Source organism: Nerophis ophidion, linkage group LG27 (genome assembly GCF_033978795.1).
Source record: "Nerophis ophidion isolate RoL-2023_Sa linkage group LG27, RoL_Noph_v1.0, whole genome shotgun sequence".
NCBI lineage: Eukaryota > Metazoa > Chordata > Actinopteri > Syngnathiformes > Syngnathidae > Nerophis > Nerophis ophidion.
In genome coordinates, this window is record NC_084637.1 from 25,731,192 (window position 1) to 25,754,676 (window position 23,485).

Genomic DNA, 23,485 nt, shown 5'->3' on the forward strand with positions numbered 1-23,485 from the left:
TTCCCTCTGTTGCTAGATATCTCGAGATGTATGTTGTAATATGTATATGTGCTTTGCTATGGAGATTTTTTTCCCACTCCAGACTGGGACCCTTAGGAGCCCAGTCTAGATTATTTTTTTTACTCATCCTTCCCCAGCGTTTACCGTTTTCCCATCTTTTATGGGGCGTCTTGTGGCGACCCATCAGCGTTCCTGTTCTGTAACCCTGTACACTGTTAGTTTTTGTCTAATCTTGAACGGGTTTGTGCTGAAAACAAAGTTTCGTTGGACTTGTGCAATGACAATAAAGACCTGTCTGTCCATCTATCTATCTATCTATCTATCTATCTAAGCCAGCGAGCTGGTGCCAATCAATCCATGAGTTTATCAGAGTGCAGTTCTCAATCCTGGTTTTTCGATCATTTTAATTTAAATAGGTAATACTTACCATCAGGAGTTTTACCGCGGATATCATCATTGCCGTTTATTGTTAATTTCTTGTTTAGTGTTGCGAAAAATGGCAGAAAAAAAATAATATACCCAATATAGGTAATTTTATTTCCAGATAAAAATATATATCACGGTTAGTATTTCTTTTTTAAAATCATATACGCACATTAAAATAATGACATTTAATTTGTCCTTTTACAAGTTAAAAAAGACGATTAAAAAAAATATATATATATGTTTAGTCTCCAGCCCTTCTTTTCAACAGTGCATTCTAGGGCAATGTCTACAAATATGACTTTAGAAATAGAATCTGTAATTTCTCGCTGTCTGCGAGACTGTTTGTCATAGACGGTGCCTTTGAACAATGACTCTGTTAGGCTCGTTTGGTGCTTTTCTTTCAAAACTTCCTGGTTTTGGGGCAACGTTAGTATTTTTAACACTGTCTCGTTACTGTTTTTTATGTCGTGTCATTAAGTCACGGAAAAGAATAAACGTTCAAACAAACTTATCCAAACAGAGGAGTTCCTCTTCTCCCTTTTTACCCCAATTCCTCTTAGTTTTTTTTTTGGATGTGTCAGAGCTGTAAAGGTTTTTCGAGTGACATAAAGCAGCAGTTTTGGGGAAGTTACATTAGCCACAGCCCAGATGTTAAAATTACGTTATAAGCAATTGAGAACTATAGCGTACAATAGATATTTTTATATCGCACAACGATATACCAAGTGTCCATAAAGTCTCTTTACAAGGAATGTGAATCTCACAACAACTAACATCCTATTTCAGAATCGATTTGACACAATTCTCAATTCAAACTGATTCTTGTAATGAATTATTTGGTGTAGAAATGATAAAGCCTTTGCAAAACAGGTTTCAAAAGATCCTCTTGCCTCCTGACGTACACACAGCGGGGTAAACGCCAAGATGGCTTAAAAATATCTCCTTAAAAATGTATTCTTAAAAATCCTTAGAAGAAAAACCTTGTATCTCTAAATAAAATGGCCAAAAATATTCTTGAAATGTATCAATCCTTAGAATCGGACTAAATAACAATCACGATTTGGGTGTGAATACATTTTTTTCAGCACCCATGCTCTTTGAAAAAAAAAAACATTACAAAGGCTACTGATTAGAGATCTTAATGAATGAGATTTATTCTATTAAGTTTATATTCACTTTGAATCTGTATCTGACTAACATACGGTACATACTGATCTGAAGCAAATTATTATTGATGCCATTTTCACCATCGATGATGCTATGCTACAGCAAACAATGTGTCTTGATGTGCTTTGTGCAAAGAATGGTGCATGCCAACATACAGGTGTATTAAATAAGGTAAATAAAAAGAGATATATCTAATTTCGATTTAACAATATATTGCACATATTTATCTTTAGATTTACTTTTGTATTAACATTTTCAAATGGTAAAAGTGTTTGATGGACAATTAGTAGTATATCGTAATATCATACAGAACGTGTTTCTGTCAATCATCATTGACTCCACATTCTACGAATGTTAAAATGTTACCTAAATCCTTGCCTGTTCCCTCAAGAAAGCTTTGTTTTTTGGTCATTCTTTTTCTTTTCTTTCGTGTGTAAATGTGTCTTATTGTATACATATAACATGATCATACAAAATGGTTAATTGATTTGATTGATTATATGACCGAAATAAACTTATTTCATTCATTCATTCAAAACAAGATCACTTCATTCAATTCTTAAGGTACTTTCTTGTGGTTGTAAATCTGACCCAACCACCATTTGGCCATCTTCCGCGATTCCAGGGTAGCTAGAGTAAGAGGAAGACTCTCCCATATTTGAGCTAAATCAGTCAACGCTTGGCCTCTGACCAAACAGGCCAACCCACGGAGCAGATGGCAAGGAGAGGAACTGGACCGAGACCGCAGTGCAGATCAGACATTTGGCAAAGCAGACCTTGCAGAAGAAGGTGATGGTTACATAACACTGATCATTAGATTGATAATATGTTTGCTTATTTTGATTCATTCTGCTGCTTTGGTTCTGAAGGGACTGATCCCAGAAACATTCCTACAAACACCAGACTCAATACAAAGAAGGGCCAATTAAGTCCCCTTTCTACCAGGATGGAAGAGTTTGTCACTGTACCGGTCGGACCAGATTTATAAATTAACTTGACTCATTTTGAACAATGCGTTTAACTCCTACGTTTCATTGTGCCAAGAGCATGACAACTCTGTTGACCAATCGAAGGAGTCATAGACTTACAGATAGCAAAAAAAAAGCTTTGGCTGAATGAGCATGTATCAAACACTTTGGTCTCCCTGGACGGATTCTCACTTATCCGCGCGGACCACACATTATCCGAGAGCAAGTGGGCAGACTACGACGGAGTCTGCTCTCTTGGTTGCTTTGTTGGGTCTGCTCCCTGTGCAGAATGTATTATTTATTGCTCATGTTTTGGTTTTTCAGTGTGTTTTACTTTTGTAGCTGTATGTAGAGATAGCACAATTGAAGTAGCAGCGGGTTGCATCAATTCTGTGCTCTTTCATGTCCTTTATGGTCTTTAATGTTTCCCAATGTGTTTTACCTTATTTGTTGTGGACTTGTTGTAGCTGCACTGCAACCACACAATCTCCCCATTGTTGGATAAATAAAGTCGGTCCTAATCTTTCCTAAATTCTTACACGTTTCATGATATAAATAAAATATAAATAATGTTAAAGTCAAACCGAAAGCACACAATGTGTGTAGTATCGTAGTTTTGATCTTTTTCAGCATTGGGGCTACTTTGTGTACATTTCGTCGTTTCTTCGCCATGACCAGCGCAAGACCAGAATACGCTAAATGGCTGACTGAATTATTGCGTTTGATTTAATGTGAACAATTTCACTGGTCCAACATAACCTGTTCAGCAATTTAATTGTTCTGATGTAGGGATGTAACGATATGAAACTTTCATATCACGGTAATCAAAGCCAAAATGATCAGGATTATCATTAATACAGTGGGTTTTTGAATGAGCTCAAAATTTACTTATACACACACAAATATTTGGCCCAATTTATTTTGTAAAAAAATATTAAAGTTAATAGACACACTGTTAGAAAAAGACACAATTTTGCATGTTTTGCGTTTCTTATAATTGACTGACAGTGTGTTAGTATGTTATCTGCTTTAAAGGCTAAGAAGCTGTTACTGTTTTAAAGATTGGTGTGTACTCTAGCACTTTAAGATTTATTTAAATGAAAAATGCATAATAATATATTTTATTAAAATGTAATTATTTCTGGCGGGCGTTGTGGGATCCAACTCTGTTGAGAAGTCCTTGAATATAAATGGCCACTCTGTTCTTGAAGTGATATCACAAGCAAACAAATGCTAGGAGAGGGAGGAGGAATCGCACCATAGCCCAGCACAGCCGGCTCAAACAATTGGCGGGAAAACGAGCGTATTTGTAGCTGGTCATGCTCTAATTTCCCATGTATGTCTGATAGAAGGCTCCACTTTTCAAAATGCGCTACCTCGATGCTAATTTACATTGGATTTTCCTTATACATGTTATCGATTAGCATTAGCGCTTGGTGATTTCAACACTTCTAATTTGTTAATGAAAACTACAAACTAGGATGCATGCTAAAAACAGCCCATGTGTAATAAACACAATACTTACAGTAAGAAACATTTTGTAGAACTCAAAAGAAAATACCGGCACTTTCAACTAAATGGCAAAGACTACTTCCTGACTACGGCAACACACCCAGGACAAACTGAAATGAATGCAAACTTGCCAATGATACTCAAAAGTACACGAAAACAAGACAAGAACTGGACAGCACAGTTATTATTATCATCTCAGTTTTAAATGCTAAACAAAATAATGCTATTTTACTATTAAAGAAATAAACATGTATTACCACATGATCATGCAAAATAAAAATAAAAAAACAACTGGTACCGTTGAGTACCAGAATCGATTTCCAGAATAACGGGAATCAGGACCATATGGTACACATCTCTTGCTATGACTTTTGAACCATGACTTTCATATCAACAATACATAAATGTGGTTTTATGCTCAATGCTGTGTGATTTTTTGCTTCTAATATTTATTGCTTCTAAAGTTCCATTAGGTTTGAAATTAGCAGCAGCAAATGGTTTTAAACACTCATGCAAATGTGCAGCTTGAGTGCATGCAATCAGTATCACCAGCAGACTATAGAGAGTAAAAAAAAAATAATAATAAAAAAATCACTTTGAGGGAGCATTTTATGTGAAGCCAAATGTGTTCTGTGCTGCACCAGCAAAGGTTGCTTGCCTAATTCTTCACTTCATCCTCTTTTGTCAAGCCTTTCATCCATTGTTGTTGTCTCTATTTTACAGCTGTGCATGACTGATTGCATGCGGAGTAGGGAGGGGTTTTTTGGGTTGGGGGACAACAATGCACCACCGGTTTGGGTCTATAGATCGATGCATTCCCTCCCAGCTGCTCCGGCAGGGAAACAACATAATGGGATGGGGGATGTGTGCAGATATGAATGCAGTGACCTTAACAGCTCACTTGAGTTCACTATCACACTTTGCCTGTGTAATTGGAGCAATATCAGATTGATGGATGCCTATTCTCACTTCTATTGTGGTGTCACATGTATCACACAGCCCAATTTAAACTCATTTCTTGTTAATAGAACACAGCATCTCCTTGGTGGGGAAGAAACATAGTGATGGGGAGATGCATGCAGGGAATTAGCTCAGAGATCCACTCAATCCTGCCCTCGAACCATCTCAACTGAGAAAATGCATGCAAAACAAACCATTGACAACATGTCCTGCAGGTTAGCAGCCTACCGGGCACAAGCAACTCAAACAAAGGAAATGTATCCATAAAAATAATGACAAACCGAAAATATTGTGTTTGAAAATAACTCGATAGAGTTACCTTCGGTACACAGACATACACATTACTTGTTGTCAGCTCCGACCTCTTCGGTCCGTCACTTAAAAAATAGGCTTGTGTGCATAAAGAACAATTTCTTCGTTCCCATTGTTACACAATGGAGAGAGAAGCAACCCGTAGTAGACACCTACAAAAGTGGGCTCGCCATGGTAAATGCTGAATAATATTATTCAATTTTTTCATAAAACCATTGTAGTTGTTTGTTAAAGGTGGGAATCTTTCGGCACCTAACCATTTGATTCTGAGTCCTGGGGTGACTCTTTGATTCAGAATCAATTTTTTATTCAACACAATTCTTGTAATGTATTATTTGGCAAGTAAACTATCATAAAACCTTTAAAAAAATAGGATACATGTTACAAAAGCTCCTCTTGGCTGCAGATGTACGACTTATATGTGCATTGAGGGCCTAAAAAATGTATTTAAAAAACGTTATTTTTACAATTTTATTTACAAAAATCCCAGAATGTTAATTTAATAAAAGAAAATAGAGCTGTTACGGATCACACACCTCCCGTCTCATTCTGCTAAGCGTACCTTGGGACACGCCCACGGGCGTTCCTCTCCGGCTGCGGTCGCGCCTCCGCGTGGCCGCAACCACTCTGCAATCAACACACCTGTCACTGATGGGAGACCTGCCTTCATAAGCTAGCGCATCTTGAATTCCAGTGCCAGAACATAGCTACTTGCACACGTACAGTAAACATCATTACGTCTACAGCAGGGGTCTCGGACAGGCAGCCTGCGGGCTAATTGCGGCCCGCCCCTAAATGTGAAAATTTAATGTTGGTGCGGCCAGCGAGTTTTATATGAATGGCACTTTACAGCGTCAGACTTGCATACCCTCGATTTTTCCGGAAGACTCCCAACTTTCAGTGCCCCTCCAGGCATAATTATCCTCCCGAATTTTACCCAGTCAACAATATTAAGCGGGCACCGTGGAGACACTGCTTTTAGCATCCTCTACAACCTGTAAGAACAGCGTGCCAGCCCAGCTACATGTTTTATTTGGCTTCTGTAGACGCAGTAAGCAACTGCAAGACATAGTTGATCAACAACCACACAGGTCACACTGAGGGTGGCCGTATAAACAACTTTAACACTGTTACAAATATGTGCCACACTGTGAACCCACACCAACCAAGAATGACAAAAACATTTTGGGAGAACATCCGCACCGTAACACATTATAAACACAACAGAACAAATACCCAGAATCCCATGCAGCCCTAACTCTTCCGGGATACAATATACACCACCCCGCCCCCCTATTGTAGCCCGGAAGAGTTAGGGCTGCATTGGATTCTATGTATATGTCTTGCAGCCACTTCCGCGGGTCTGCCGAAGCCTTATACAATATGTGATTGGGCCGGCACACTGTTTGTATGATGGATAAGCGGACGGGACGACAGGTTGTAGAGGACGCTAAAGTCAGTGCCATCACGGCATGCCCTTAATATTGTTGTCTGGGTGATAACCGGGAGAATGAATGCCCCGGGAGATTGTCGGGAGGGCCACTGATATTCGGGTGTTTCCCGGAAAGATCGCGAGAGTTGGCAAGTATGTTGCTAGGGCGGGAAAGCCATTCAAAGAAGGTGAATTTGTTAAAAAGTACATGTTAGATTTTTCTGCATCCAGTGGCTCCCAGGTAAATTGAGTTTGAGACTCCTGGTCTACAGCGTTCCGTGCCTATGTGCTTTCTTGCTTTTTGTGTTCTTCCAGCAACCCGTCTTTCTTCCCTGTTGTCGAGCTGTGCGTCTCATCTTGCCGGATCCCCTCTGGGCTCTCTGCTGTCTTTCTGGATCTCGACCGCACGCCTGCCCGCTGACTACAACGTCTCACTCCAGCCTTTGACCTTCTGCCTGTCTTTGGACTTCCGAGCCTGCCTTGCCCTATCTGGACTTCCGCCTTGATTTTAATGCGCACCTTCAACACCCCCTGGTAACAACCCTCGCATACTTGTTACACAAAGTCACACCAGATTCATTTGGATTACGTACACACTTTACACACATGTTTATTTTAACAGACACGCTGCCAGCTAATGACGCCACTGTCTCCGTGCCATCTCCTTCTCCCACTGTACCGTTACAAGATCTAAACCCAACTCCAACCCAATCCCAGTTTTACGATACTTAGGATAAAAACATACTAAGTAATAGAGGAGACATACAAATACAATTCTCTAAAGTACAATACAAAAAAATACAAGCAACAGTATAAATAATAATAATAATAATAATATCAATTAAAGCGGAGAGCAGCGTTAAAGGACCCTTGCCCCGCTTGCACCGTAGAATATATGCTAGTCGGCAGGCCCGTATGATGCATGCGGTTAAGTCCTTCCCGATGCCCTGACACACCACCAAAAATTTCAGGAGGGTCAGAGCATGTGCAAGAAAGTGTCATATTTTACCATAAGGCACCACCATGACCCACCATAAGAACATTTCAGAAGGATTGGAACATGTGGAAGGACGTTGTGACAGTTATACATTTTCACCACTGGGGGGAAATATTGGCACCACAGTAGTAATGCAGTAGCGGTCCCCTCCAAAACCCTGACCCACCATCAGAAATTTCAGAAATATCGGAGCATGTGTAAGGAACTTATGTCAGTTATAGCATTCCACCACAAGGGGGCAATAAAGGCGCGTCAGTCGTCGTTCAGTTGCATCCCACTCAACACCCCAACCCACCATAAAACATTTCAGGAAGATCAGAGCACATGTAAGGCTGTTATTAATTTCTATCACAAAAGGGCGATAATGGCGCCCCTGCAGTAATGCAGTTGCATTTCACCCAATACTCCGACCCACCAACAAAATTTTCAGGAAGACTGTAGCAAGTTATGAATGTTGTAGATTTTCACCAAAAAGGGTCAATAAAGGCGCCGCAATAGTCATGCAGTTGCGAGCCACCCAACACCCCAACCAACTGTCAAAAATTTCAGGAAGATTGGAGGATGTGTAAGGAAGTTATTACTTTCACAGATGTTTCACCACAAGAGGGCGATAAAGGCACCACAGTAGTTATGCAGTTGCATCCCACCCAACACCTAGACCCAAATTTAAATTTTTGGGACACCAAACATATTACAATTTTCTGACACACCTTTAAAATATGGGGACTTTCCATGCATGTTAAGGGCCTCAAAAAGGCATCCAAACGTATAGAAGAGAAAACAGCAATTTCAATAGTGCCCTTGCACGGCCCCTGTGGAGCTTGCTGCCACTGCTTTTTAATCCAAAAATGTTAGTCTTAAAAAAAAATAATAATAATAAAAATAAGGAAATGCCAAAAATACCAAATTTGATTGTATTTTTCAAAAAATAATTCCCCAAAATCAGGCATCCCTTTAAGAATGGAATAAAAAATTCTGAATTTGGATTGTAATCAATTTTTTTTGTACTACATGCGATTGTAATGTTTTTCCAACAATATTTTTTATCCAAAAGTTAGTTTTTCTTTTTAAAAAGCATGTTACGTGTTAAAATTGTGGTGTTTTGGGTTAAATCGATTTCAAATAATTTCAATGGGCTGGTTTAAAATATGAGTGTTGTGAGTTATGAACTTGGTTGTGGAACGCGATAGCAATGGTTCGTAAGTTGAGCTATGCATTTGTGACATCACTATTGGCAATGTATGCTACAGTAGACGTTGGTGGTGCTTAGGACTGGGCGATATGGCCTTTTATTAATATCTCGATATTTTTAGGCCATGTCACAAATCACGATATACAGCTCGATATTTTGCCTTAGCCTTGAATGAACACTTGATGCATGTAATCACAGCAGTATGATGATTCTATGTGTCTACATCAAAACATTCTTGTTCATACTGCATTAATATATGCTAATTTTAAACATTTATGCAGAGAGGGAAATCAAAACTAAGTCAATTTACCAAAACTGTATTTATTAAACAGTTATTAAGCAGTGGCACAAACATTCATGTCATTTCAAAACAGAAAGTGCAAGATTGTCAGACATTTTAAAACAAGCTATTAGTGCACTTTTGTGCATGATGTCACTAAGATGACGTATCAAAACAACACTAAATTAAAGTGAACTTTTTGTACAGAGCACCTCTACTGTACAATAGTTTAAAACATATAAAGTGCACTTTTGTGCATGATGTCACTAAGATGATGTATCAAAAAAACACTAAATTAAAGTGCACTTTTTGAACGGAAAGCTACTACAATAGTTTAAAACATGTAAAGTGCATTTTTGTGCATGATGTCACACAAGCTATTTCAACAACTGTCAAATAAAATGAGCTGCAGAAAAGGAAAACAAATAGTGTATGTTTTTCGCTAAGTGGTAAGTTACTGTTACTGACGTTATGTCCTTCTGTTGTTGACTATATTTTTCATACGGTGTTGATGTGGAAATGGTTGCTTGGGCATTTTGTTGAGTGTGGCACCGGCCGAGATGTTGGCATGCGGAGTTTCAAGCACTTTTCATTCTCTAGCAGGTGACTTTTCAAATGGTGCTACAAATTAGCAGTGGTGCTACTTTTTGTAGCAACGCTTTTGCCGCATACTTGTAAAACATCTTCCCACTTAAAGCCAAACCACCGCAAGACGATGGACCCTGTGCTGTTTTTCCTGGGAATTGATTATTCCTTCATTTGTTACTAGAGCCGCACCTTCTTTCTCTCGTATTACCACTCGCACCGCTCCGTTAGCACCTGCCACTGCCAACGTTACCCATGTCGCTACCTCTTTGCTCTGAGAGGGCGTGTGACGTCGCACGCGCGTCAGTATGTGACGAATGTAAGAAGGTGCGCTTGTTCTATGTCTCTGTGAGAAGCAGATACAATAAAGAGTAATAATAGCCTGTAATGTAATGCCCGTAGCTAAAAGTAACTGTGTGAGGACATATACTCGAATATTACGATAGTTATTTTCTATATTGCACAGAGACAAACCCGCGATATATCGAGTATATTCGATATATCGCTCAACCCTAGTAGTGTTCTTACAATTTGTCACTGCAAGGAATCATGCGCTTCTACTTCCTCATAGCGAGCAATGCACAAGCACTTAAGTAATTACGTTTGCTTCCCTGAATAATGAAGGGCTAAAGTAGCGTGAAGTAGAAAAGTCACTGATGAAAGCAAGACTAAGTATTGGCGTCTTTGTGCAGAACTCTTGACCAGCAAGTGGCACTCAGTCATGTGAGATATGTCGTGTTAACACTGACCCTTTTCCTCCATCACCTATCATTAGAAGCAGCTGTGCATCACAAGACAACCAAACAGCTGACAGGACCAAGCAGCACATTTGCAAAAAGGGTTTGTGGCCAGGAAGTTCTCAAATTCATCCGCTAACGGTCCCGGTAAGTATCCAATCACAGGACGCGTAAAGGTCACGTTCAACGTGAGGCCATCTGGAAAGCCTTACTGACAACAACTCGTGATCTGATTGGCTATAGCAACTGTCTATCACCGGTATGTGCTCGTTCACTGATGCCTGCATTGTGGATTTTGAAGGCGTCTGGCAGATTTGGTACAGCATGGCAACATAAACTAGCTAAATTCTGATTGGACAAAAACTACAACTAAAATTAACACTACTGGAATGAGCATACTATGACATCAAGAGAATATGAATAATTTTAGATATTTAGGGAAAGTAAATTAAAAAAAGATTGTATCTTTAATTATGATCATGATTTGGGGTTATGTTAGGCCAGCATAGAAGGCCTTGCTGGCCCTAACTGCCCACCACTGTTAAAATCGTAAAAAAATGAATACAAATTAAAAAATGACGTGTGTTCTTGTCTCTTATAATGATTGTGACTGATAGGCAAAATTGAAAAAAAAGTGCAGGTTTCATGCTTGTCTCCGAGCGCTTAGATCAGAGATTTTACATGAAAGCTGATATAATCTATGTTTTTTTGGCTGATATCAATTGAATCGGGACACCTCAGCCTATTACAAGGCAGAGTCATTAGAACACAGCTGCAGTATCTGGATGTTTCAAGACTTTATCTTTACTTGATCAAATCCAAATGAAACTTGATATGACACATCCAGCATGGATTACACATCAAATATTTGGTTGATGTAAGTTTTTTTTAATTTAGTTTACTCATTTTATCTTATCTACGCATGGATTTATAACATAATGTAATAGGAGAATTCTTTGTCGAACCTCTATTATCTGCTTTTATGTGCAGGAACTCCTGTCATGGGTCCCATTTGTTTCCACACCTCCCAAAGTACAATAGCCACAGGAAACCTGCCTGTGTTGCACATTAACGGTAAAAAAAGCAAAAATAGAAATGATGCAATCTGCCTTTCCCAAGTGATGAAAGAACACCAGCTATGTCTCTCGTCTTAGCACGACACATTTTTGAGGCTTCGGTCTGGGTGGAGTAAGTTTCAGATGTTCTACATATTGCAAAACTCCCTCATGAGTCTAATATGAGCGATGGAAGGAGGCTTAAAGGGCCAGAATGCTGTCGCACAGGCATTTATCATAAATGTGGTATTGGTAGATTGGAAATACACCATATGTATTTGTGGAAAACAAAGTTGTGCCTCGCATTTCTTTTTCAGCCTGACATGCTAATACATCTCAGACCTCATGTATGTGATGAGGTCACTGCATTAAGTGTCAGCTTTCAGCGTATGGGGAACTCAGCAAGCATGCTTGGCATGCATATGGAAATGAAACCTTATGTTCTTCTATTGCCCTATTATCCTTTTACATTACATTAAACAGATGTACCTAATAAAGTAGGCATTCATAAATTTGGATTGACCATCCATTCATGTAATGCTTGTCCTCATTACACCTTGGACTGGTTTGGACTGATACTTTGTATGAAATTGGAATGCAATCGTGAAGGAAAGACAAATACAATCCACACCCAGGAAACTACTAAGCGCAAGTTCCAAGTGGATGCAACCCAAAGCCCATTCATGAAAAACATGTGACTCCATGCTTGCCTTTTGTTAACAAGAGGAAACAAGAAAACCTAATGTCTGCAGCGTGGCTGAGAGGTGGGCCTTAAATAATCTGCACCTGCACAATCATGACAACGTCAGGCTTTTTCCAGAAAAAGAATAAAACATTTTCGATAGACGGGAAACTCCTGAGCTGAATGAATAAAAATAACCACAAAGGCCCAGTCCGCAACTATTTCCCGTCATAATTGAAAAATAATCAGTCACTTAAAAGGGGCTTGTTTTTCATTACAGTGTTGACACAACCAAATTAGGTTCGGAAGTCTTTGGTGGTGACAGATTACGGTGGAAATCTTTGGGCACCTCATGATTTGATTACGATTCAGGGGCTATGATTCACTTATAAATACATTTATTATTACTAGGGGTTTAACGGTTTTGTATATACCGGTATTTCGGTTTGAAAGTCTTAACACTAATACCGTGACACGTGACGGTTTTAAACAAAAACTTGGTGTGTAGATTTTTACTGCTGCTTTAGCGTTGGCCGGGTCTGAAAACAATCTACATCTACCAGAATCAAATGCACAGCGCCGGACTGGCAAGGGGAGGGCTCGGAATGCCGTAAGCAGGAAGTGAAGTGCGTTCATAGTAGATGAGGAGTATTGTTGTTTTCAGGCATTTTATCAAAATCTGTCCATAATTTTCTGAGTTATGTTGCTAACAAACAGGCAAACAAACCTGGCAAAGACATAACCTCTTTGGCGGAGGTAAGAAAGTCTGCATTCTCCAAAGCAAAGCGCATGGCATTTGTCTCGGGCGTTCCCAAGGCGACACAGCCAGCCAGTCGCAGCACACAGACGGAAATCACAAAAAAAAACAGTAAATCGCGGGAAATAAGATAAACTGAAAACTTCTTGATGAATCCGCAATCCATCCATCCATTTTTTCCACCACCTTGTCTCTCTTCATGTTGCAGGGGAGGCTGGAGTCTATCGAGCTGTGCTCAGTCAGAAGGCAGGATACACCCTGGACAAGTCGCCACCTCACAAACCATCACCCAGAAAAGAGATTTCAATCAAAATTCATTTATTTAGCCCTTAATCACAAGTGTCTCAAAGGGATGCACAAGCCACAACGACATCCTCGGCTCAGATCCAACATCAGGGTAAGAGAAAACACAACCCAATTGGAACAACGAGAAACCTTGGAAGGGACTGCAGATATTTGAAGCTAACGAATCCAAACATCAGATTGCGAGGTATTTACATTAGTAAAAGTAAAAAATTGTTTGTTAACTTTTCTTAGAAACAGCATATTCCAGAATGATATAAACAAGTCCAATGCAGAGGACGTGTAAAATTTGAAAGAGAATAAAGTGAACATTATTGTTTCACACTGAAAATTTACATTGCCACTTTGAAGACGCTCAATGTGCGTTTTTGTAATATTTGCTTGAAACAGTGGACGTTCTCGTACGATTCTTTGCACTAAAAAAATACATGTTTGTAGTAATAAATATGAGCATAACATTTTGGCATTATGTTTGTGTTCAATTACAGTAGGTATGTTTTTCCTAAACATTTATACCACTTCATTTTACACACGGGCATTTTTAGGTCTATTTTTTGGACATTTACCACAATAATCTCCTACTGTGGCCTTGACACCGTGATAATATCGTAACGTGGGATTTTACATTCGTAATTATGACTATACAGTATTTTGATAGTTTATTGAATATTAGTATTATTAAATATTCTAAAGGTATTACATTTAATTATTAATAATATGTCTTCAAAGCTTTAGCGACTGACAAATGCAGTATTGCATCATTTCCGTATTTTGGATTTAGTGCACGTTGCATGGATAGACATATTGAAACTGTTTCTATTGGGCATTGTACTTGTTTTTAAGTTGTTTTTGCTGAAACATGTTGAACATTGTTTCGAGCTACTACATGTTTTTTGTTAATATATGTAAGTAATTTATTTTCAATTGTGATGTGTGACTGTGTTTCTTTTGTTTTCATATGTATTTCTGTAACCTTGTTTTGCTGTCCTTTTGGCCAGGTCACTCTTGGAAAATAGATGTTAATCTCAATAAGGTTTTAGCTGGTTGAATAAAGGATATTGATTGATTGAGCTTTCTTGCCTTCTAAAACCTCCGAAAGTTTAGGCACTTTGGCCCATAAACTTGCGTCTCAAAGACATGTGTCATCTATCCGTTCATTCATATCTATGGCTGACAGACGTCCAAATCGGCCGTTTTTGTCAAATCCGATCTTTTTATGTTGTGGTTTGTATTAAAAAAAGAACGCAATGTCTAATGTGCACGCAATCTGACCCGCATGCAGTCAGGACATGATGTCATGACATCACATGTGGTGCAGTGTAGGTCTCAGTCCTGCCGCAATTTAAGTCAACATTTTCTGAACCTAATTATTGCACATAAAAGATTAGGAAGGAAGTGAGCAAGCATTTTGGCTCTCGCAGTTTGTGTGGCATTTTTGTGGGCGAGCAGTCAGAGCCAGGAGAGGCGGGACATTGACGTGAGTTTCTAAAAACTTTATTTTCGCTTGTTTTCTGCTCATTTGTCAACTTTTTATTTTGGTGAATTTGAATTATGACGCTTATCACTTTTTGATGACTCAATACGCAACTTGATCGTTCAGACTGTAGTTGCAACGGATACATATCTGATTTGTATCCACATAAGAAAAGAGGCATTGACTATGTCTAGCATTAAAAGATTACAGTTGGTACAAAATGCGGCTGCTAGACAACAAGAAGGTTTTATCATATTTCGCCTATATTGTATATACATTTATAAACCTCAATACATAAATACCTATACTGACTCACCTGCACTGGCTTCCACTGCATTTAAGATACAAATTTAAAGGTTTACTATCAATCAATCAATCAATGTTTATTTATATAGCCCCAAATCACAAATGTCTCAAAGGACTGAACAAATCATTACGACTACAACATCCTCGGAAGAACCCACAAAAGGGCAAGGAAAACTCACACCCAGTGGGCAGGGAGAATTCACATCCAGTGGGACGCCAGTGACAATGCTGACTATGAGAAACCTTGGAGAGGACCTCAGATGTGGGCAACCCCCCCCTCTAGGGCACCAAAAGCAATGGATGTCGAGCGGGTCTAACATGATACTGTGAAAGTTCAATCCATAGTGGCTCCAGCAGCGAGAGTCCCGTCCACAGGAAACCGTGTCAAGCGGAGGCGGATCAGCAGCGTAGAGATGTCCCCAACCGATACACAGGCGAGCGGTCCATCCTGGGTCCCGACGAGCGGTCCATCCTGGATCTCGACTCTGGACAGCCAGTACTTCATCCATGGTCATCGGACCGGACCCCCTCCACAAGGGAGGGGGGGACATAGGAGAAAAAAGAAAAGAAGCGGCAGATCAACTGGTCTAAAAAGGAGGTCTATTTAAAGGCTGGAGTATACAGATGAGTTTTAAGGTGAGACTTAAATGCTTCTACTGAGGTAGCATCTCGAACTGTTACCGGGAGGGCATTCCAGAGTACTGGAGCCCGAACGGGAAACGCTCTATAGCCCGCAGACTTTTTTGGGGCTCTAGGAATCACTAATAAGCCGGAGTCTTTTGAACGCAGATTTCTTGCCGGGACATATGGTACAATACAATCGGCAAGATAGGATGGAGCTGGACCGTGTAGTATTTTATACGTAAGTAGTAAAACCTTAAAGTCACATTTTAAGTGCACAGGAAGCCAGTGCAGGTGAGCCAGTACAGGCGTAATATGATCAAACTTTCTTGTTCTTGTCAAAAGTCTAGCAGCCGCATTTTGTACCAACTGTAATCTTTTAATGCTAGACATGGGGAGACCCGAAAATAATACGTTACAGTAATCGAGACGAGACGTAACAAACACATGGATAATGATCTCGGCGTCTTTAGTGGACATAATGGAGCGAATTTTAGCGATACGTATAAAACATTTAACGGTCTAGCGCCATCCTATCATGCGGATTGGATTGTACCATAAGTACCGGTCGGAAATCTGCGTTCTAAGAACTCCGGCTTATTAGTGATTCTCAGAGCCCAAAAGAAGTCTGCGGGCAATAGAGCGTATTCTATTCAGGCTCCAGTACTCTGGAATGCTCCACCGGTAACAGTGAGAGATGCTACCTCAGTAGAAGTATTTAGGTCCCATCTTAAAACCTATTTTTATACTCTAGCCTTCCAAAAGACCCCCCTTTTAGGCCAGTTGATCTGCCGTCTCTTTTCTGGTTTCCCCCCCTCCCCTGCGTGGAGAGGTTATCAGGTGACCACGGAGGCGGCGTTCGCTGTTGAAAGTGGACCACTCTTCTGTGCATCAATTAAGGACGTCTTTGTGCTGCTGACTTGTCTCCACTCAAGATGATCCCCTGCTGGCCCCACTATGGACTGGACTCTCACATTATTAACTAGATCCACTCGACATCCATTGCACCGGTCGTCCAGGCGGTGGGGGGTGCCCACACCTGCGGTCCCCTTCAAAGTTTCTCATTGTATCCCACTGGGTTGAGTTTTTTTCTTGCCATGATGTGGAATCTGAGCCGAGGATGTCGTTGTGGCTTGTGCAGCCCTTTGAGACACTTGTGGTTAACTCTTCTATAAATAAACTTTGATTGATTGGTCGGATTTGAAAAATTCGGAATTGCAGTGTTCATGCTGCCATGAAAAAATACGATACAGGTCGCATGTGGGCAAAAAAAATCGGACTTGACCTGCAGTGTGAACAAGACCTTGGTGTCATCTTCCGCCCATTTTCCCAATGTGACAGTAAAACATTTCACAACCTGCCATATCGTAGTATAATGTTGACAAAATACAAGCACACTAAATATTAAAAACATTTTCCTATACATGTGTTAATTTAATTAGCAAAACCATTTGGTCAAAGGCAGTGGTGTGCTGTCAGGGTCAGCAAGGCCTTCTCTGCTGGCCTGTCATAACCAGAAATCATGATCATAATTAAAGACAAAAGTACTTTATTTACTTACCCTAAATATCTAAAAGTATTCATATTCTCTTCATGTCATATTATGCTCTTTCCAGTGCTGTTGTTTTTAGGTTGTAGAATGTTTAGCCAATCAGAATTCAGCTAGCTTATGTTGCCATGCTGTACCAAATCTGCCCGAAGCCTTCAGAATCAACAATGCGGGCGTCTCGTGCACTGTAAGTGAACGGGCACATACAGTTGATAGACATTTGCAATAGCCAATCAAATCACGAGTTGTTGTCAGTGAGGCCTTCTAGATGGCCTAAGGCAGATATACATTGTGATGTTATGAGCCAGGAACATAAGAACTACATTACCCAGGATGCCACAGTAGTGAAGAGCATGCGCAATAGCCCCGTATAGCCAGCAGAACGTTTTTGATGAGTACCATGAGAAGTAAACTTTAAGAAGTCAGCCAACACGCCTCGTCTGCATATTTTAAACATTAAACAAGATTAAACAAGACAACACATATATTTGAAAGGCCGTTTTCAAGAAGGATATTTAAAGAGAAACAACATCTTGTGAGATGATGTCGGTCAACCCTGGAAGCTCGAATGGGTTCTACAGATTGTGAGTTCAGATGTTTTATTTCTTTATTTTTTTCACGTTTAATATGTTTTTTGCAATTTTTATTTTGACAGTACAACATAAGATATGTTATAATTGCTGATGTGGGTTTATTGATATTTAAATGCGCCAGAAAATAAATGGGTTATGGTAAATAGTGGTTAGAGTGTCTGTCCTGAGATCAGTGGGTTGGTCATACCAAAGACTATAAAAATGGGACCCATTACATCCCTGCTTGGCACTAAGCATCAAGGGTTGGAATTGTGGGTTAAATCACCAAAAATGATTCCCGGGCGCAGCCAGCACTGCTGCTCACTGCTCCCCTCACCTCCCAGGAGGTGATCAAGGGTGATGGGTCAAATGCAGAGAATAATTCATCATTGGTACTTTACCTTTTTAACTTTAAATGGGTTATACTTGTATATAGGGATGGGCAATGTATCGATATACTCGATATATCGCGGGTTCGTCTATGTGCAATATAGAAAATGACTATGTCGTGATATTCGACTGTACATTCTCACACAGTTGCTTTTAGCTGCTGGCATTACACTACAGGCTCTTCCCACTCTTTGTTGTCTCTCCTTCTCAGAGACAGCAAGCGCATCTTCTTACATACATCACACACATATGTAAATGCCCTCGCAGAGCAGAGAGGTAGCAGCATGGGTAGCGTTAGCTGTGGTGCGAGTGGTAATATGAGAGAAAGAAGATGCGAATCTGGTATCAAATGAAGGAAGAATTAATTCCCAAGAAAAACAGCAGGGGGTGCATCATCCGGTGGTGGTTTGGCTTAAAGTGGGAATATGTCGAACAGAACATCGTAATTTGTCAAGTGTGGGGTAAAAGAGTTGCTACAAAAAGTAGCATTACTGCTAATATGTAGCATCATTTGAAAAGTCACCTGCTGTAGAATGAAGAGTGATCACTCTGCAAGTCAACATCTCCGTTCGGTGCCACACCAACAATATGCAGAGTAAACCATTTCCACATCAACACCGTATGAAAAAAATAGTCAACAACATAAGGAGATAATGTCCGCAGTAACCTACCACATAGCGATTTGATTTCCTATTATGCAGCTCATTTTTATTTGACAGTCATTGAAATATCTTGTGTGACATCATGCACAGAAGTGCACTTTATTTGTTTTAAAGTATTGAAGTTGTGTTCTGTACAAAAAGTGCCCTTTAATTTAGTGTTGTTTTGATATGTCATCTGAGTGACATAATGCACATAAGTGCACTAATAGCTTGTTTTAAACTGTCTCTGACAATCTTGCACTTTATGTTTTGAAACAACATGAATGTCTTTGCCACTGCTTAATAACTGTTTATAAATAAAATTTTGGTCAATTGACTAACCGTATTTCCTTGAATTGCGGCCGGATCGCTAATTAATTTAAAACCTCTTCTCACTCCGGCGCTTACCAAAGGCATGCGGTAAAAGCAAGCATGCGCTAATTATTTCAAAACCTCTTCTCACTACGGCACTTACCAAAGGCATGCGGTAAATTTATGTCCGCGCTTAAAAATTTGAGTGTGATGTAAGGATACATAATGAAAATCACATTTAATTAAAAAAAACGTTATTATGGTCTTACTTTTACTTATAAATTAAGTCCATGCGCAGCTCCGTCTGATCAAAAGCATCAATAACTTGTTTATAGAAGTCTTCCTTATCTTTCTTCAGTTTTAAAAGTCTGTTTCAATGGAGATCTTCCTTTATTACCTCCCGCTTCGATTGAAAGTCCAGTTTAGAAAACTGTTTTATTTTAGATATGTAATCCTCCGTGTTAAAAGTGCAATCGAGAGGAAAAAATAAACACACGCTGCTCACTCTTGCTGGTCCAGTTCATGGTCGGTAGGTGTGTAGCCATAGCGCGCTCTCGTTTGGGTTTCTCCCGACGTGCAGACCGCTGCTATCAGTTAGCTCGGCTCCTCACATGTAGTGCGGGCGACGACAGAATTATCCTCGGACAACTCCCCCCACTCGTTCAGCTCCATAGGTGATCTCTTTATCCCACCGCTGCCACCATGAAGTGTTATTGTATAAATAATACACAGGGTATTTATGACTGGAACATGTTTTATTTCAGCCGGGTTGTTTACATAGCCAGCATAGGAGTAGTGGTGTTACATCCTAAAAGGTCCGTCGTGCACCCCCTGCGTCATATCCGTTCCCAGCACATATCACTACACTTGTCACTTCTTCTGCAGCCGAGTAGTCGCAAGAAGGATCACTATAGTCCCCTCTACCACCAGGAGGCGGGAGTCATTTAATGACTCATATTTGACACAGGAGGTACGGTGTATTAACAAAACATAGCTGCTTACTGTTCTTTTTAGCATACCGGTATACAATAGCTTGGACCTTAAATGATAAAATGGGTTGTACTTGTATAGCGCTTTTCTACCTTCAAGGTACTCAAAGCGCTTTGACACTACTTCCACATTTACCCATTCACACACACATTCACACACTGATGGAGGGAGCTGGCATGCAAGGCAATGGGTTGTACTTGTATAGCGCTTTTCTACCTTCAAGGTACTCAAAGCGCTTTGACACTACTTCCACATTTACCCATTCACACACACATTCACACACTGATGGAGGGAGCTGCCATGCAAGGCAATGGGTTGTACTTGTATAGCGCTTTTCTACCTTCAAGGTACTCAAAGCGCTTTGACACTACTTCCACATTTACCCATTCACACACACATTCACACACTGATGGAGGGAGCTGCCTTGCGAGGCGCCAACCAGCACCCATCAGGAGCAAGGGTGAAGTGTCTTGCTCAGGACACAACGGACGTGACGAGGTTGGTACTAGGTCCGTCTATGCTGTCTTGGATCCGCTTGAACTGAATTCTCGCGGCTGTGTTGGAGCCACTATATATTGAACTTTCACAGTATCATGTTAGACCCGCTCGACATCCATTGCTTTCGGTCCCCTAGAGGGGGGGGGGTTGCCCACATCTGAGGTCCTCTCCTAGGTTTCTCATAGTCAGCATTGTCACTGGCGTCCCACTGGATGTGAATTCTCCCTGCCCACTGGGTGTGAGTTTTCCTTGCCCTTTTGTGGGTTCTTCCGAGGATGTTGTAGTCGTAATGATTTGTGCAGTCCTTTGAGACATTTGTGATTTGGGGCTATATAAATAAACATTGATTGATTGATTGATTGATTGATTGATTGATTGATAGGTGGGATTTGAACCAGGGCCCCTCGGGTTTCGCACGGCCACTCTCTCACTGCGCCACGCCTTTCCTATAAATCCTACTGAATAGCTCTTAATCTTCTTCCTTTTATGCGATTTCAAATTACCGGTATTGAAATCAGCCTCCTCCATTTTGAAAATGACAGGGAAAGTGTCACTCGTGACGTCACGAGTTTGATCCGGCGGTTATTCAAGGCAGGCGCATACTATATGCCCGGCGGCAATTCAAGGAAACACGGTAGTTGTGATTTCCCTCTCTGCATGAACGTTTAAAATGAGCATATATTTACGCAGTATGAACAAGAATGTTTTGATGTAGACACATAGAATCATCATACTGCTGTGATTATATGCATCGTGTGTTATTTCAAGGCTAAGGCAAAACATCGAGATATATTTCGTGTATCGCGATATGGCCTAAAAATAACGTGTATTGTAATTCCCCTCACTTCCAAGAGCTATGATAACATGCAGTAAAAGTCAATGCATCACACATCACGTGGTTAAGATACAGCTGTTTGTAATTTATCATTTGGCCAGCAGGTGGTGTTTGGGGCCGAAGCGGGGAGAAATTCTCGAACAAATTGGCTCAAACTTCAAATCGTCATGAGGCTTCATCTGACCATCGCTACTTTGTACTTCCATCCCCAAAGGAAAGGACTTTAACCTTACCTTAGTTAGTATCATCCTCCATGTTGACTTGTTTGCGTCTGAGTGACGTGGCGGCAGAAAATTCACCTACACAAAAACAAATCCCCACTTGACATGAACTCCTATATTTCTTCCCTATCGTCATTTTTAGAATGTTACTAACTTACTAACACTAATAACGTCATTTCCCCATCTTTACTTGCTGTTAAAATCAAAGGGAAATATTCACAATTCTTACCTGTAATGTGGTGTTCTCTGAAGCCAAACACTTCCGGCTTGATTAACACAGCCCGCGAAAAGTATGTTAATCACGTGACTGCAGTGTCACGTGACATAAGATGCAAAATGACCATCGTTGTCATTGTGCAAGTTTTGCAATTAATTTATAAATAATTCATCATAATAAATTATTAATTATCCATCCATCCATTTTCTACCGCTTATTCCCTTTGTGGTCGAAGGGGGTGCTGGCGCCTATCTCAGCTACCATCGGGCGGAAGGCGGGTTACACCCTGGACAAGTCACCCTCACAGTTAATATTATTTATAATTATTTATAAATTAATAGTCTGGCATATTGGGTCTATTTATACAAGAAGAAAATAGATTAGTGTTTAGTATTCACACACAGTAGGATGAGCCTGTGATTTATATATTAGATATGGATCAATTAACGGCTCCTTAAAAGAGCCGTTCAAAAGTATGCGCCTGTCTTGAATTACTGCCACGCTTCCCAAAATAATTAGCGCATGCTTAGTATTACCGCCTGCTCAAACTCGTGACATCACGAGTGACACTTCCCCTGTCATCATTTTCAAAATGGAGGAGGCTGATTTCAATACCGGTAAGCAGAACAGTAAATAGCTATGTTTTATTAATATACCTGTGGAGCCGACAGACACTCAGGGCACGATGGCGGCGAGGAGACGGCGAACGAGCGAAGAGATGGCGCGGAAGAGCAACCTGTACTGAGGTTTTATTGAAAAAAACAAAACAAAGTCAAACTGCTCAAGCCATGTCCTTCCTTGGTGGTCCTGGGAACCCGCAGGACGACGGCTTGAGACCGTCACAATACCGTAGCTGCGTCTGTCAAATGTGAGTCATTGAATAACTCCCGACTCCTGGTGGTAGAGGGCGCTAATGATCCTTCTTGCGACTACTCGGCTGAAGAAGTGAAATGAGTGATGTGATATGTGCTGAAGGAGGTAATAAAAGGAAGATCTCCATCAAGACAGAGAGACTTTTAAAACTGAAGAAAGGTAAGGAATACTTCTATAAACAAGTTATCAATGCTTTTGATCAGAAGGAGCTGGCATGGACTTCATTTATAGGTAAAGGTAAGACCCAGTTTTTTTTTTTAAATTATTATTAAATGTGCTTTTCAGGATGGTATCCTTACATCACACTCAAATTTTTACTGCATGCCTTTGGTAAATGCCGGAGTGAGAAGAGGTTTTAAAATAATTAGCGCATGCTTACTTTTAACGCATGCCTTTGGTAAGCACAGGAGTGAGAAGAGGTTTTAGAAAAATTAGCACATGCTTACTTTTACCGCATGCCTTTGGTAAGCGCAGGAGTGAGAAGAGGTTTTGAATTAATTAGCGCCCCGGCTGCAATTCAAGGAAATAGGGTAGTTTTAATGAAACAATAACTGGTATAAGTTTTACGATAAAATGTGGATCAGAATATTTTAAAATGTACACAATTATTGGTTGGAATTA

The 23,485-nt window shown here is 40.2% G+C and overlaps 1 long non-coding RNA gene across 1 annotated transcript in view; it reads right to left on the bottom strand.

Annotated features, from left to right (window-relative positions):
- LOC133544346 (uncharacterized) overlaps window positions 1-22,058 on the bottom strand; it is a 46,034-nt gene extending 23,976 nt beyond the window's left edge. Inside the window, exons 1-2 of the long non-coding RNA XR_009804635.1 lie at window positions 22,004-22,058; window positions 21,787-21,852 (exon numbers count right to left, since the gene is read on the bottom strand). This is a non-coding gene — a long non-coding RNA (uncharacterized LOC133544346). The remainder of the gene's footprint in view (window positions 1-21,786; window positions 21,853-22,003) is intronic.
- Between the last annotated feature and the right edge of the window lie 1,427 nt (window positions 22,059-23,485).